Genomic DNA, 14,677 nt, shown 5'->3' with positions numbered 1-14,677 from the left:
AAGTCTGTCGTAGCTTAAAGGAGAAGATATCATATTTTGCGAGGCAGTATCACTGCATTTGCAAAGGTGTTTTCAAAGAAGCCACAAAACGCTCCATTTCTCTTTTGGGGTCGTAGAAACGATGATAGGAGGAATTGAGACACAAGAGAGGAACTCACTTAAGGACAAAGTACCACAGTACTTCCTGCCCCCAGTCATACCATCCAACAAGAGTGGCAGGGACTAGCAACATATAACATTAACAAACATTGTAGCACTCAAGTTAAGGCAGTGAGATAAATTGAATGACTTTAACCAATAAAATACATTTTTATTTCCACTAGATCATATACTATGCACCTCTGACACGTGTCTTCACACTGTCTTGAATTATTTTCAGTCCCTGCTATCTTTGCTCATTAAAGAACATGGTACAATCATTTTTACCAACCTTCCCTTGGAAATGTTCTTTCACTCTTAACTCTGCATATAGCAAGGCCAAAATAACTGTCATCTAATGAAGTCACATGATACGTCTAACACCCACATTACGGCCTGAATTCTCCGGCCGTTCACGCCAGCGGGATTCTCCGGTCCTGCCAGCAGTGCAACCACCTGCGGGTTTTGCAGCAGCATTGGGGTGACATCAATGGGAAATCCCATTTACAGTGGCGGGATGGCGAACAGCATGCTGCCTTCCACCACCGGAAAACACGCAGCTGGGAGGCTGGAGAATCTCACCCCATAACTCTCCAGCACTTCTGCATTGTCACAATGTTTGACATCCAGTCTTGGGTGAGTCGAAATTTCCTCTAATTAAATACTGGAAAGACGAAAGCCATTGGCTTCAGCCGCCAGCACAACTGGCATTCAATCACCACCAATCCCATCCCTTTTGCTGGTGTCAGGCTTAACCGGACTATTTACAATCTTGGTGTCCTATTTGATTCTGAACTGGACATCTGAAAGCGTCACAAGAAATGTTGAATTCCACCTCCATAATGTGGCCAGCCTCCGTTTGCCGTTGGCCAGTCTTGTATCTTCCATCCTCGCTCATTTTGAGCTACTCTGAAACTATGTTGCCCGTATCTCAACTTGAATCAAGTCTCATTCTACCATAACTCCTCTGATCAATGATCTACAATGGTTTCCCAGAACACTGATGCTCAATATTAAGCTTTTCATACTCGTGTTCAAATTCCTCCATATCCTCATCCCTATCTCTTCACCTCCACTAGAAACTTGGTGCTCCTCGAACTTTGATCTTATGTAGCACTCCCCCCTCCATTGCCCCACCACAGGAGTGTGTCTTCAACAACATAAAACCTTGGCTCCATCTCTCTCTGCTCCTTTAAGATGCTGTTTCAGAACTACTGCTTTGAGCCCTAATGTCTTCCTTGTTGGCTTGTTAACTATTGTCTCATTATGCCACTGTCGGACACCTTGGAACATTTTTCTACATTTAGAATGCTACATTAATTCCATGCTAAGGAATTTATAAAGCATCTTTCACAACTTCAGAACGTCCTAAAGTGCTTCACAACCAATGTAGTCCACGGTCGTACTTTGGGAAACACGCAGCGAACTTGTACTCAGCAAAATGCCCCAAACAGCAATGTGATTGGTGCAGTTGGAGTTTCGGAGGCTGCACCATGTTTAAAAAAACTGATCAAAAAGAAAATGTTTCAACCTGCATTCAGCTGACAACATCTATTATTAAAGGTATTAAGAATCAGTTAGTGGATCAGTTTCCAGTCATTGAACTATGGTTAAATCAAGTCATGATGTGGAGATGCCGGCGTTGGACTGGGGTAAACATAGTAAGAAGTTTAACAACACCAGGTTAAAGTCCAACAGATTTATTTGGTAGCAAAAGCCACACAAGCTTTCGGAGCCTTAAGCCACTTCTTCAGGTGAGTGGGAATTCTGTTCACAAACAGGGCATATAAAGACACAAACTCAATTTACATGAATAATGGTTGGAATGCGAATACTTACAGCTAATCAAGTCTTTAAGATACAAACAATGTGAGTGGAGAGAGCATCAAGACAGGTTAAAGAGATGCGTATTGTTTCCAGACAGGACAGCCAGTGAGACTCTGCAGGTCCAGGCAAGCTGTGGGGATTACAAATAGTGTGACATGAACCCAATATCCCGGTTGAGGCCGTCCTCATGTGCACGGAACTTGGCTATCAGTTTCTGCTCAGCAACTCTGCGCCGTTGTGTGTCGTGAAGGCCGCCTTGGAGAATGCTTACCCGAATATCAGAGACCGAATGCCCGTGACCGCTGAAGTGCTCCCCAACAGGAAGAGAACAGTCTTGCCTGGTGATTGTCGAGCGGTGTTCATTCACCCATTGTCGCAGCGTCTGCATGGTTTCCCCAGTGTACCATGCCTCGGGACATCCTTTCCTGCAGCGTATCAGGTAGACAACGTTGGCCGAGTTGCGAGAGTATGTACCGTGTACCCGGTGGATGGTGTTCTCGCGTGAGATGGCATCTGTGTCGATGATTCGGCATGTCTTGCAGAGGTTGCTGTGGCAGGGTTGTGTGGTGTCGTGGTCACTGTTCTCCTGAAGGCTGGGTAGTTTGCTGCGGACAACGGTCTGTTTGAGGTTGTGCGGTTGTTTGAAGGCAAGGAGTGGGGGTGTGGGGATGGCCTTGGCGAGATGTTCGTCTTCAATGACATGTTGAAGGCTCCGGAGGAGATGCTGTAGCTTCTCCACTCCAGGGAAGTACTGGACGACGAAGTCCTGTCCACCGTGTCCTGTGTTTGTCTTCTGAGGTGGTCGGTGCAATTTTTCGCTGTGGCACATCGGAACTGTCGATCGATGAGTCGAGCACCATATCCTGTTCTTATGAGGGCATCTTTCAGCGTCTGGAGGTGTCTGTTGCGATCCTCCTCATCCGAGCAGATCCTGTGTATACAGAAGGCTTGTCCGTAGGGGATGGCTTCTTTAACGTGTTTAGGGTGGAAGCTGGAGAAGTGGAGCATCGTGAGGTTATCCGTGGGCTTGTGGTATAGTGAGGGGCTGAGGTGACCGTCCTTAATGGAGATGCGTGCGTCCAAGAATGCAACCGATTCCGGAGAGTAGTCCATGGTGAGTCTGATGGTGGGATGGAACTTGTTGAGGTCATCATATAGTTGTTTCAGTGATTGTTCACCATGAGTCCAAAGGAAGAAAATATCATCGATGTATTTAGTGTATAGCATCGGTTGAAGGTCCTGTGCGGTGAAGAAGTCTTGTTCGAACCTGTGCATGAAGATGTTGGCATATTGAGGTGTGAATTTGGTCCCCATGGCTGTTCCGTGTGTCTGGATGAAGAACTGGTTGTTGAAGGTGAAGATATTGTGGTCCAGGATGAAGTGGATGAGTTGTAAAATTGCATCTGGAAACTGGCAGTTGTCGGCGCTGAGCACTGAGGCCGTTGCAGCAATGCCATCGTCGTGGGGGATGCTGGTGTAGAGTGCCGAGACATCCATTGTGACAAGGAGCGCTCCTGGTTCAACTGCTCCATGTGTGCCGAGTTTCTGTAGGAATTCCGTAGTGTCGCGACAAAAGCTGGGGGTTCTTTGTACAATGGGTTTCAGGATGCCCTCGATGCTTCACGACACACGATGGCGCAGAGTCGCTGAGCAGAAACTGATAGCCAAGTTCCGCACACGAGGACAGCCTCAATCAGGATATTGGGCTCATGCCACACTATTTGTAATCCCCACAGCTTGCCTGGACCTGCAGTCTCACTGGCTGTCCTGTCTGGAGACAATACACATCTCTTTAGCCTGTCTTGATGCTCTCTCCACTCACATTGTTTGTATCTTAAAGACTTGATTAGCTGTAGGTATTCGCATTCCAACCATTATTCATGTAAATTGCATTTGTGTCTTTATATGCCCTGTTTATGAACAGAATTCCCACTCACCTGAAGAAGGGGCTTAAGGCTCCGAAAGCTTGTGTGGCTTTTGCTACCAAATAAACCTGCTGGACTTTAACCTGGTGTTGTTAAACTTCTTACTAAATCAAGTCATGCCGAAGAAAGGCCCTGTAAAAATTGTAAAATGCCATGAACCTATCGAGATCCTGACTGTTAATGGAGAATTGTTGTTCAGAGGGAGGGACCTTTCTACCCCACCTTATGATTACTTCACAAATATCCTACGATCTTGCCATATCAACGTTGATAAAGGGGTCATCAACTTTGTGCTCAGTGGGGTCAATATCACGTGTCCTGGTCTAACTTCCCCTGGAGCTAAACTTCACCCAGCAGACACTGACACCATAGTTGCTATCACGGCAAAAGGCAAGCAACATGCCTTCTCTGTGGGATTTAAGATAGCAGCAGATAAAATTGAACAAGTCAACAAAGGTATTGGAATCGAGAATATGCATTCCTTAAACGATGGCCTTTGGCACATGAAGACAAACAAATAACACAAATACCAGCAATACCAAATATCTGCTGGAAGGAGAAAATGGACAGACACAGCTACAAGACAGGTAGATGTTGGCAGTGTTGGATTTTAAGAGTTGTATTTTTTATTTTGCTTTGTGTAAACCCAACACAGTAGGCAGCATGGTGGCATAGTGGTTAGCACTGCTGCCTCACAGTGCCAGGGAAACGGGTTCAATTCCCAGCTTCGTGTTACATCTGTCCTGGATTTATCTTTTCCTATTTAAACCTGTCCAAATTACAAACGAATTTGTAATTATATCAAAATATGCAGCAAAAAAAAAAATCAATTGGCAACAACTTGCTTTAAAATCAAATATCACAATGTAGATGTCTTTCGCTTGTATAGTGGGTTTGTACAAACATGGCTGCATAGTTAATTTCAAAGTATGCTCATTAAATTAATGCCCAAGGTTAAAAAAAAAACACCAATGTGATAATAAGCTGATCATCTGTTTATTTGATGTTGACTGAAGGACAAATGTTGGCCAGTACACTAAGGATACCAGCAACTTGCCTGCTATTCTTCAAAGCCATGGAATCCTTTACAGCCACCTGAAGGGGAAGATGATGCCTTGGCTTTAATGTCTCATTCGAAATTCGGCACATCAGACACTCCCTCACAGCTACCCTTTTGATTCTTCCACTCATGTAGGACTGGAATCCACAACCATCTGACTCAGAGGTGAGAGTGCTGCCAACTGAGCCAGAGCTGAACTGCTGTTAATGATGAAGATTACAACCTCTTACTGAATCTACTCTGCTTACAGAAGACAAGCCACAGGCTATGAGAAAGCACTTAGCAACACACAACCTTATATCCATGTGGTACTATTTTCACCACATGAAAAATTCACGTAAACTGCATGCACTGCATTTCATTTGACTATTTTCTGATTATTGTTCAAAGAAATTGACCAAGTACATCCTGCATTTTTGTAATCCCTGCTGATGGCCCAGAGTGAATCATAGAAATTTACAACACAGGAGGCTCCTCAGCCCATTATAGTTTATGGTGCTTCAATTGCATAACAAAGTGCTTTTTCAATGTGATGAAGGTTTCTGCCTCAACCACCCTTTCATGCTGTGGATGAAAACTTATTCTCCTCAACTCCTCTCTATTTCTACAATTGCTTAACATCTGAACTCCTTGATCGGTCTGTTAATGGAAAAAACATCCTTCCTATCCAACCGATTTTGGCCCTTCATAATTTTATAAACCCCAATTAAATCTCCGTTTGGCCTCCTCTGTTCCAAAGTAAACGAGCCCAGCCTATCCAATCTTTCCTCATTTCTAAAATTCTCCATTCCTGGCAAGACACTTTGAATTTTCTTCTACAGCCTCTCCAATTTAATCACATTCTTCCTGTAATGTGGTGATCAGAACAGTACACAATATTCCAACTGTGTTCTATTGGCATTTTATACAGTTATTAGCATAACCTTTCTGCTCTTCATCCTGTATTCCTTCACAAGCTCCTTATTTATCTGCCCTGATAATTTCAGGGATCTGTGGAAATGCAGCCTAAGGTATCTCCATTCCTCTACATTTCTTCCTCAATTTGTCTAAAGCATTTATTTCCACATCACAAACAGCAAGGGACCCAGTACTGAGCTCTGCAAGATCCCACTGGAAATCACCTTGCAGTCACAAACACATACCTTGACCATTATCCTTTTCTTCTTGTCATTAAGTCAATTTTGGATACAACCTGGTACTTTCTCTTCAATCCTATGTTTACTTTTCTGGCCAGGTGGTTTTTCATCAAAAGCCTTATAGACGACATTGCCCTCGTCAATCCTCCTCAAAAATTTCAATCAAGTTAGTCAGACAAGACCTTCCCTTAACAAATCCATCCTTGCTTAGCCTTTGCCCAAGTGATGATTTATACAGCCCCATAGAACTTTTTCCAATACTTTTCCCACCACCAAAGTTCGCTGACTGGCTTGTAGTTACTTGGCCTAGTTCCTTTTAAGCAACTATAAAACTTTAACAATCCTCAATGACCGACATTAGAGTCCTCGCTCCCTTTCAGAGACATGCCATCTTGCTGGCTGGGGAGGACGTGGACCGTGCCTGTGGTGACACTGAGCTGGGTGGCACACACCCAAAGTGAGAAACATGCACCAGTTTTTCCCACAGACAACACAGAGCTTCGTCGTCTTTTCAAGTCACCTGCGATGTGCTAATTTTTTCTACTCTCTTTTAAGGGTATCTCTGGAAAGTGCTTGAGGCCACTCACAAGCCAAGCCCTCAGCTCAAGCCCTGAGGAAACCTCATATTAGGAACTTGAAGCCAGTCACTTGAAAGACCCGTCACAGTGCTCACCCACACCCTCCACCAATGCAGAGAGACACAGCTCAGTGGGAACTGGATCTAGATCAGGCTTGGGTTCACAAACGGGTGAGCACAGAACACAATCTGGGTCTTAGCAGGTGGAGTCAGGGGCATCAGAGGTCACCGCCAGTCAGAGGGCAGCTTGAGGCCACAATTCTGCTGAGTCTGAGTCAGATAATGAGCCTCCGGACTTGGGTCATATAACAGTTGCTGGAGCTGCAGCGACAATCTCAGGAATATCAGGAAGGGATGTCAGCTGCCTCCCTTAGATTGCAATGTACGATGGAGGAGTTCATCCGCATTCATTCTGAGGTGATAGCGCCAGCAAGCCAATGTACAGAAGTCAACACTGGCAGGTTGGCAGCCGCTGTGCTGAAGGAACAGCACCTTCTCACTGTAGATCTTGGTAGCATCCGTCAGTGACTATAAAAGAGGGCGGAGGGGCAGCTCGATCTCACTCTTGCTGCTCCCTTCTCCTGAAGGGGTTGGCAGGGGCCCTCAGGCGCACATTGCGAGGAGAATCAGCAGCTGCACCCAACGGGACCATCCAACCAGGTAACTCGAGGAGGTGCCCATCTGATCCCAACCCCCTCTTCCTGTGCCCATATCAGTTCCAGTTCCACACACTGGCGAGGTTGGACCTGCCCTATGGCAGGACACCCAAAGTTAGTCGGATCCCTCCGGCTCATGGCCTGGCAGAGGACACCCGCCAAAGTCATCACAGACAATAGGGCACAGCAGTCAGCAGTCTGCCTCCACCTGTGCTGTGGATGTTGGAGAAGCACCAAGACATAGTGGTAGGATTTGGAAATCTAAGAAATATTAGGAATATGACAGTGGCATGGGTGCTAACCACATGCTTATGATGTTCATCAATGTACATGTAACGCATTTCACATCTACCTTTGTGTATGCTCCTCTTTATGAGAAGCTATGTCGCTGTCAAACAGGTGTGCTGCCATGGTTCCTTCCACACTTTTTGCAGATGTCACTATCTGGCACCTCTTGTCTACCTGGTCTACGTTTCATTACACAAAAGTTGAAAAAGGTAGAGAAGGGTCATGTATACTGGTACTTCATGTACTCTGTATGCAGCAGGTTTTCCAACCTTTAAGTCCCTCCTCAGAGCTCACGTGCGCTCCTGTAAGTCAATCACATTTCCAATTTTCCAAATCTACATATGGCAGGCTCACCAATGATTGTGAGGGCCTTGCCACCTCAGTGTGCCTAGCCTATGTTCCTCTCAGCCACCTTATGATCATACCGCTAATGTCTACATCCACGTGTGTGTATTCCCTTTCAGTTGTTCATTTAGCAGCCACCAATCATCTGGTCCAGATAAAACGCATCCCTTTTCAAGTCAGGGAAGTAGGGGTGGCCATGGCAGAAGCTTTGACCACATTTTTTAATCGTCTTTGGATGTGGGAGTGGTGTCAGAGGACTGGAGGGTTTGCAAATGTTATAACATTTTTTAAAAGTGCGAGGAATAAACCTGGTAATTAGAAGTCAGTCAATCTGTCAGTGGTGGGAAAATTACTTGAGATCATTGTCAAAGGCAGAATTAATTTATACTTAGGCAAGCATGGTTTATCAAAGTTAAAAGGTAAATCATGTCTGACTAATCCGATTGAATTCTTTCAAGAAGCAAATGAGGGTTGAAGAAGGTAGAATAGATGATATACGAACTTACAAAAGACATTTGATAAAGCACTACCGAACAGACCTATTCAGAAAATAAAAGCTCACGAGTTTGAAGAGACATAATTAGCTGAGGGATAGGAGGCAGAGAGTAACTGAAAATACATCTTTCTGACTAAAGAGCACACAATGCAATCTCTCAGGGAACCAGCATTAGGACCATTGCTTTGATTTTATATACGAATAACTTGGGCTTGACAGGGATACAAGTTTGAAGCTTACAAATGATATGAAATCAGACAATGTAGTAAGTGAGCTGGACAGCAGCAAATTTCAAGAGGACACAGATAAACCAGTGAAATGGGCAAATGCATAACAGATACAATTTAATGTGGTGAGGCTGAAGTAATGCATTTTGCGAGAAACAACATGGAGAGGTAGTAAAATTTAAGTGTTACTATTTTCATGAGGGGTGCAAGAACTTGAGTACATGGCAGAGCAACTTGATAATGCATATGGCTTACCTGGTTTTGGAAATAAAGGCACGTAGTTCAAAAACTAGTAAGTCATGCTGAAACTTAGATCACTGGTTAGGCCGCAACTGGGATATTGTGTGCAATTCTGGACAATTCACTTTAAGAAGGATACGTAGCCCTATTTGATTATATTTTTCACAGGATGTGTGCGTCACTGGCCAGGCCAGCATTTATTGCCCACCACTAATTACCCTTGAGAAGCTGTTGAGCTGCCTTCTTGAACCGCAGTAGTCCATGTGGTGTAGGTACACCCACAGTGTCTGCAGGGAGGGAGTCCAAGGTTTTTGACCCAGTAACAATGAAGAAATGGCAATATCGTTCCAAGTCAGGATGGTGTGTGGCTTGGAGGGAAATGTGCAGGAGATAGTGTTCCCAAGCATCTGCTCCCCTTGTTCTTCTGGATGGTAGGGGCCATGGGTTTAGAAGGTGTTGTTGAAGGAGCCTTGATAAGTTGTTACAAGATATCTACTATCTTATAGATAGTACATACTGCTGCCACTGTGTGTCTGTGGTGGAGGAGGTGACTGTTGAAGGTGGTGGATGGGGGCTAATCAAGCAAGCTGCTTTCTCCTGGGTGGTGTCAAGCTTCGAGTGTTGTTGGACCGCACTCATCCAGACAAGTGGAGGATATTCCATCATACTCCTGATTTGTTACTCACTGCAGAATTCTCAGCCTCTGACCTGCTTGAGTAGTCACAGTATTTATCTGGCGAATCCAGTTCAGTTTCTGCTCAATGGTAACCCCCAGGATGTTGATAGTGGGGGATTCAGTGATGGTAATGACATCAAATGTCAAGGGGAGATAGTCAGATTTTCTCTTGTTGAGGGGGGCATTGCCTGGCACTTGTATGGCACGAATGTCACTTTGCCACTTACCAGCCTAAGCTTGAATGTTGCCCAGGTCTCGCTAGATATGGGCACAGACTGCTTCAGTATCTGATGAGCTGCAAATGGTACTGAACATTGTGCAATCATCAACAAGCATCCCCACTTCTGACCTTATAATGGAAGGAAGGTCATTGATGAAGCAGCTGAAGATGGTTGGGCCGAGGGCACTACGCTGAGGAACTCCTGCAGTGATGTCCCAGGACTAAGATGATTGATGTCCAACAATCATAACCATCTTCCTTTGTGCTAGTGGAGGGTTTTCCTTCTGATTCCAACTGATTTCAGTTTTGCTGGGCTCCTTGATGCCACACTCAGTCAAATGCTGCCTTGATGTCAAGGGCTGTCACCCTCACCTCACCTCTTCAGTTCAGCTCTTTTTTTTTAATGTTTGGACCAAGGTTGTAATGATGTTAAGAGTTGAGTGACCCTGACGGAACTCAAACTGAGTGCCAACGAGAATGTTATTGCTGAGCGTGCACCATTTGATATGTTACAGAAGTGATTTATGAGGAATGGTATCGGGGAAGAGGTACTTCAGTTACATGGAGAGATAGAAGAAGTTGGTGTTGGGCTGCATATCACAGAAAATATTGAGGCGAGGTTCGTTGGGTGATTCAAAATTCTGAGAGGTTTTGAGAGCAAATATGGAGAAACAGTTTCCTCTGGCAAGAAGGTTGGTAATAAAAGATAATAGATTTGAAAGAACTGGAGAGGAAAATAAGGAGAATTTTGTTTCCACACAGAGGAATGCCAAGATCTGGAAAACAGTGTCCGAATGGATGAACCCACAGAAATTCTCAAAAAGCTTCTATTACACGTACTTTAAAAGGACTAATTTCTAGGGTAATGAGGAAAATATAGGGGTGTAGGACTAAATTGGACAGCTTTTTCCAATAGATAACAAGGGCATGATGGTTTGAATGATCTCCAATGTGGGATATGATTCTATGTTCAGTCACAACATGCGTGCAAGGTGGTGGATGCGGGTTTGAGGTGACAGCTGTTGGTCCCTTTCCATGGATGTGCCAGCAGTATGCTGCAAGACAGATGCAGGTGACCTTGCATCTGAAGCCACAGGTCTGCATCTGCCTCAACGTTGACTGAGAACCCGAGAAGATGGATGTCTTTAAACCAGACTCCAACTGGACTAACTGTCTGCCACTGTAAGTACAAAATACAGGCTGCAGGTACCAGCACAAAACATCTTTCATACAGGCTAGAATCCCTTCGTTGATTCTTTCTCCTCCAAACACAATCAATAAAATGATTCCCACTGGCACAGATGGTACTGTGCGCATAAAACTAAGAGAACAATTGGTAACAGGATTTTTAAATGTTAACAAGGGAAAAAAAAAGTTAAGACAGTTTAATATGTCCTTTCCATAATTTCGTGTATATTTATTGCTATCCAGGAAATCTAGATATCCACTTCAAGCTGGTGTGATTTATGTCAGGCAACCTGCACCAAGAGCAGCAGGAAATGACACACAGAATAAACAAGTGTCCAAATATTTGAACAGATACCTGCTTGCTTTAAGCCGACGTTTCTACCACCAGTGGTCCAACTCAATAGAACATGCACTGATGCACAGAGTAACTGGTGTTCATAATTTCCACCCACTTTCCAATTTATTCTGAATTACTCAGCAACAATAAGCAGCTGATACTGGAAAATCCAAGTTCATCACTTAACCAATAACTGGAGAAAAAGTAGTTGACCCATCCCTGTGACTGCTTTTTTTTTTAATTGAAGAGAAGGACTACACGTTTGTCACCTTTGCCATCCTCTTGTACAATCTTCCCTCCTTCCAATGAATTTTGAACAATGAGGACTGGATTTTCATGCCTCTGTCTGTGTCAGAACAGGGGGTGAGGTGAGTTTGAAAATGGTGAGCAGGACCGGATTCTGGGATTGCCGCACCCAATCCCGCTGGTGGCTATTTTTAGCAGCCTGAGATAAGGGTGTGGGTAGCGAGCCCACATGCAGCACTCCTAACCTCTCTGGCTCCATTGTTGGAGTTGGTATTTTAGACATATTAGTTGGTATTTTATAAGGGGAGGCAGTGACATAGTGGTATTGTCACTGGACTAGTAATCCAGAGACCCAGCGTAATGTTCTGTCGACCCGGGTATCGAATCCCACCACGACAGAGGGTGAAATTCGAATCAAATAAAACTCTGGAATTAAAAGTCTAATGATGACCCTGAAACCATTGCCATTTGTCATAAAACCCCATCTGGTTCACTAATGTCCTTCAGGGAAGGAAATTTGCCATCCTTACCAGATCCACATCCAATACGGTTGAGTCTTAAAAATCCTCTGAAATGGCCTAGCAAACCACTCAGTACAAGGGCAATTAAGAGACGGGCAATAAATACTGTTCCAGCCAGCAATCCACATCCAAGTTATAAAAGAAGTTCCCCCCCCCCCCTGTTTTACTAGAGTCAGGCCCATTTGATAAAAAACATGGTTTATGACATCTCATCGGACTCGTGAGTCAAGGGGAACCCTGGAATCTTTTAATAGGTCAGTTCAAATCAGTTCAAACAGTATTCTCAACTTTATTGGGGGTGGGGAGGCCTTGCTGTGAGTGGCACAGATTGTGCCAATCCCAGAAAATTGCGCACGGGCCTAAAAATAGGTTTTGCACCTGGCACCAAATGGTTTGCAATCATTCGGATACCTAAAGTAAAGTTTATTTATTAGTCACAAGCAAGCTTACATTAACTCTGCAGCAAAGTTACTGTGAAAATCCCCTAGTCGCCACACTCCGGCGCCTGTTCGGGTACACTGCATGGCCAATCAGCATGTCTTTGGACTGTGGGAGGAAACCAAAGCACCCAGAGGGAAACCCACGCAGCCACGGGGGGAACATGCAGTCTCTGCAAAGACAGTGACCCAAGCCAGGAATCGAACCTGCGTCCCTGACGCTCTGAGGCAGCAGTGTTAACCACTGTGCCACCCTATTGCTACTGGTGCAAACCAGATCTCATCCATTCATTACTATGCAAAGGATTGCTTCCCAATTATGTGAACAAATCCAGGTTAGTTTTCTTTTATTTAAAAAGTATTGTATTCAAAAGGTTTTAAAATAACAGATTTAGAAATGCTTATCACTAAAACATGCATAAATTTATCAACAATATTATTCACAAATTTATTTATAGGTGCACTGGCAAAATTAGATATCCGGTGAATTGACCTGGCTTATCTTAATTAAAATAGTTTGAAATAATTAATGCTTTCAGATGAGGCAATATACACCAAATTTGTCAGCAGGATCTTACATTCCCGCTGATGGAGCACCCCCTGCTGCGGGTTTCCCCAGGAAACCCCATTGACAAAGGTGGGACCATCTAATCCCTTCCGCCATCGGCAAACAAACTGTGGAGGGGGAGAAAAATCCCACCCATAGTCTTTTGAGATCTGATTTTGAAGAATATAGACTACTTTAATTACATTTTGATTAGAAACAACAATGTTATAGGAGCCTCATAAAACAATATGATAAAACAAATCACGTGAGATGATACAAGGTCGGATGATCAAAAGCTTGGTCATTAAAGTAGATTTTAAGGAGTGTTTGGGAAAGCGAGGGAGAGAAGAGTAGGGAGGGTATTCTAGAAACAAAACTCAGCTTAGCAAATTCAGTGAATTTTCAATGTATTGCGAATAAATGAGGTTAAATATGCCACTCATCAAGAAATTGTGTCATTTTATGAGTTCAATACAACTGAATATTTAATTACAATCAAATAATCCAAGAACTAGGCCGGAATTCTCCGGCCCTTCGCACCAGCAGGATTCTCCGGTCCCGCCGACAGTGCACCCCTACCAGCGAGTTTCCTGCCAGCGTGGGGTGACTCCATTGACAGTGATGGGGCCAGAGAATCCCGCCATTAGCAAACAATACGTCACCTCCCACTAGCAGGAAACACACGGCTGGGAAGCTGGAGAATCTCGCCCCTACTGCTTAAAGGGGAGTTCCAACCTGATCAAAGCTGATAAGTACAGCATTAGGCAATGAGCAAACCAGTACACACCTAAAACATTCATTACTTCAAGTGTACAACCATATGCATAAAGGGGGGGGGGGGGTGAATTGGTGTTTACAACATTTTTCAAGTTTTCTGCAATCTTTCATTGAAGTTATGGTGGGTGAATGGCAGATTCCCAGCAGAAATGTACCCAATGTTATGCAGGAAGTGATGTTGAGCACCAGAAGAGGTCTTCCTTAAAGATGTCAATGGCTTGTTTGGCCATTTCAAAGGGCAGTTAAGAGTTAACTACATTGCTGTGGGTCTGGAGTCACATGTGGGCCAGACCAGGTAAGGATGGCAGATTTGTTTCCCGAAAGGACATTAGTGACAATCGACTTTTAATTCCAGATTTTTATTGAATTCAAATTTTATCATCTGCCGTGGTGAGATTTGAACCCAAGACATCTAGATTATTGGTCCAGTGACAATACCACCACAGCACCACCTTCCCTGAAGTTAGATACATACTATACTTGTCAAAAATGTTAGGGTTTGTTAATTTAATTGCAAGTCTTCTTTTAACAGCATGGTAAGTCTCATTATTGTCAAACAACCTCTCTGACACTGCAAATTAACTTTTGCAAATGTGGAATCACATTTTTTTAGATTTTAATTATTGTTGGAAACTTAAAAAGTAAAAGATGTAAATAATTTTCAAAAACTTTATCTGTTACTTAGATTTCTCTCACTCAATCCCGCTTTTCTGTATATAATTTAGCACTGAATTAAGTATTCTAATTTGTATTTCTAGGTTCAGATTCTGCACACTTCATTAACAATTTTTCAGTCTTATTGCTTAAAAAGAT

At 43.8% G+C, this 14,677-nt stretch overlaps 1 protein-coding gene and 1 pseudogene across 1 annotated transcript in view; one reads left to right on the top strand and one right to left on the bottom strand.

Moving 5' to 3' along the window:
• The window catches only part of epb41l4b (erythrocyte membrane protein band 4.1 like 4B), a 179,892-nt gene that overhangs the window by 58,285 nt on the left and 106,930 nt on the right, over positions 1-14,677 (bottom strand). The gene's annotated exons all lie outside the window — the stretch shown is intronic.
• On the top strand, positions 1,632-4,411 carry LOC144503485 (malignant T-cell-amplified sequence 1-like; annotated as a pseudogene).

This window comes from Mustelus asterias, chromosome 2 (genome assembly GCF_964213995.1).
Source record: "Mustelus asterias chromosome 2, sMusAst1.hap1.1, whole genome shotgun sequence".
Classification (NCBI taxonomy): Eukaryota; Metazoa; Chordata; class Chondrichthyes; order Carcharhiniformes; family Triakidae; genus Mustelus; species Mustelus asterias.
This window is presented reverse-complemented; position numbering and strand designations above follow the sequence as displayed.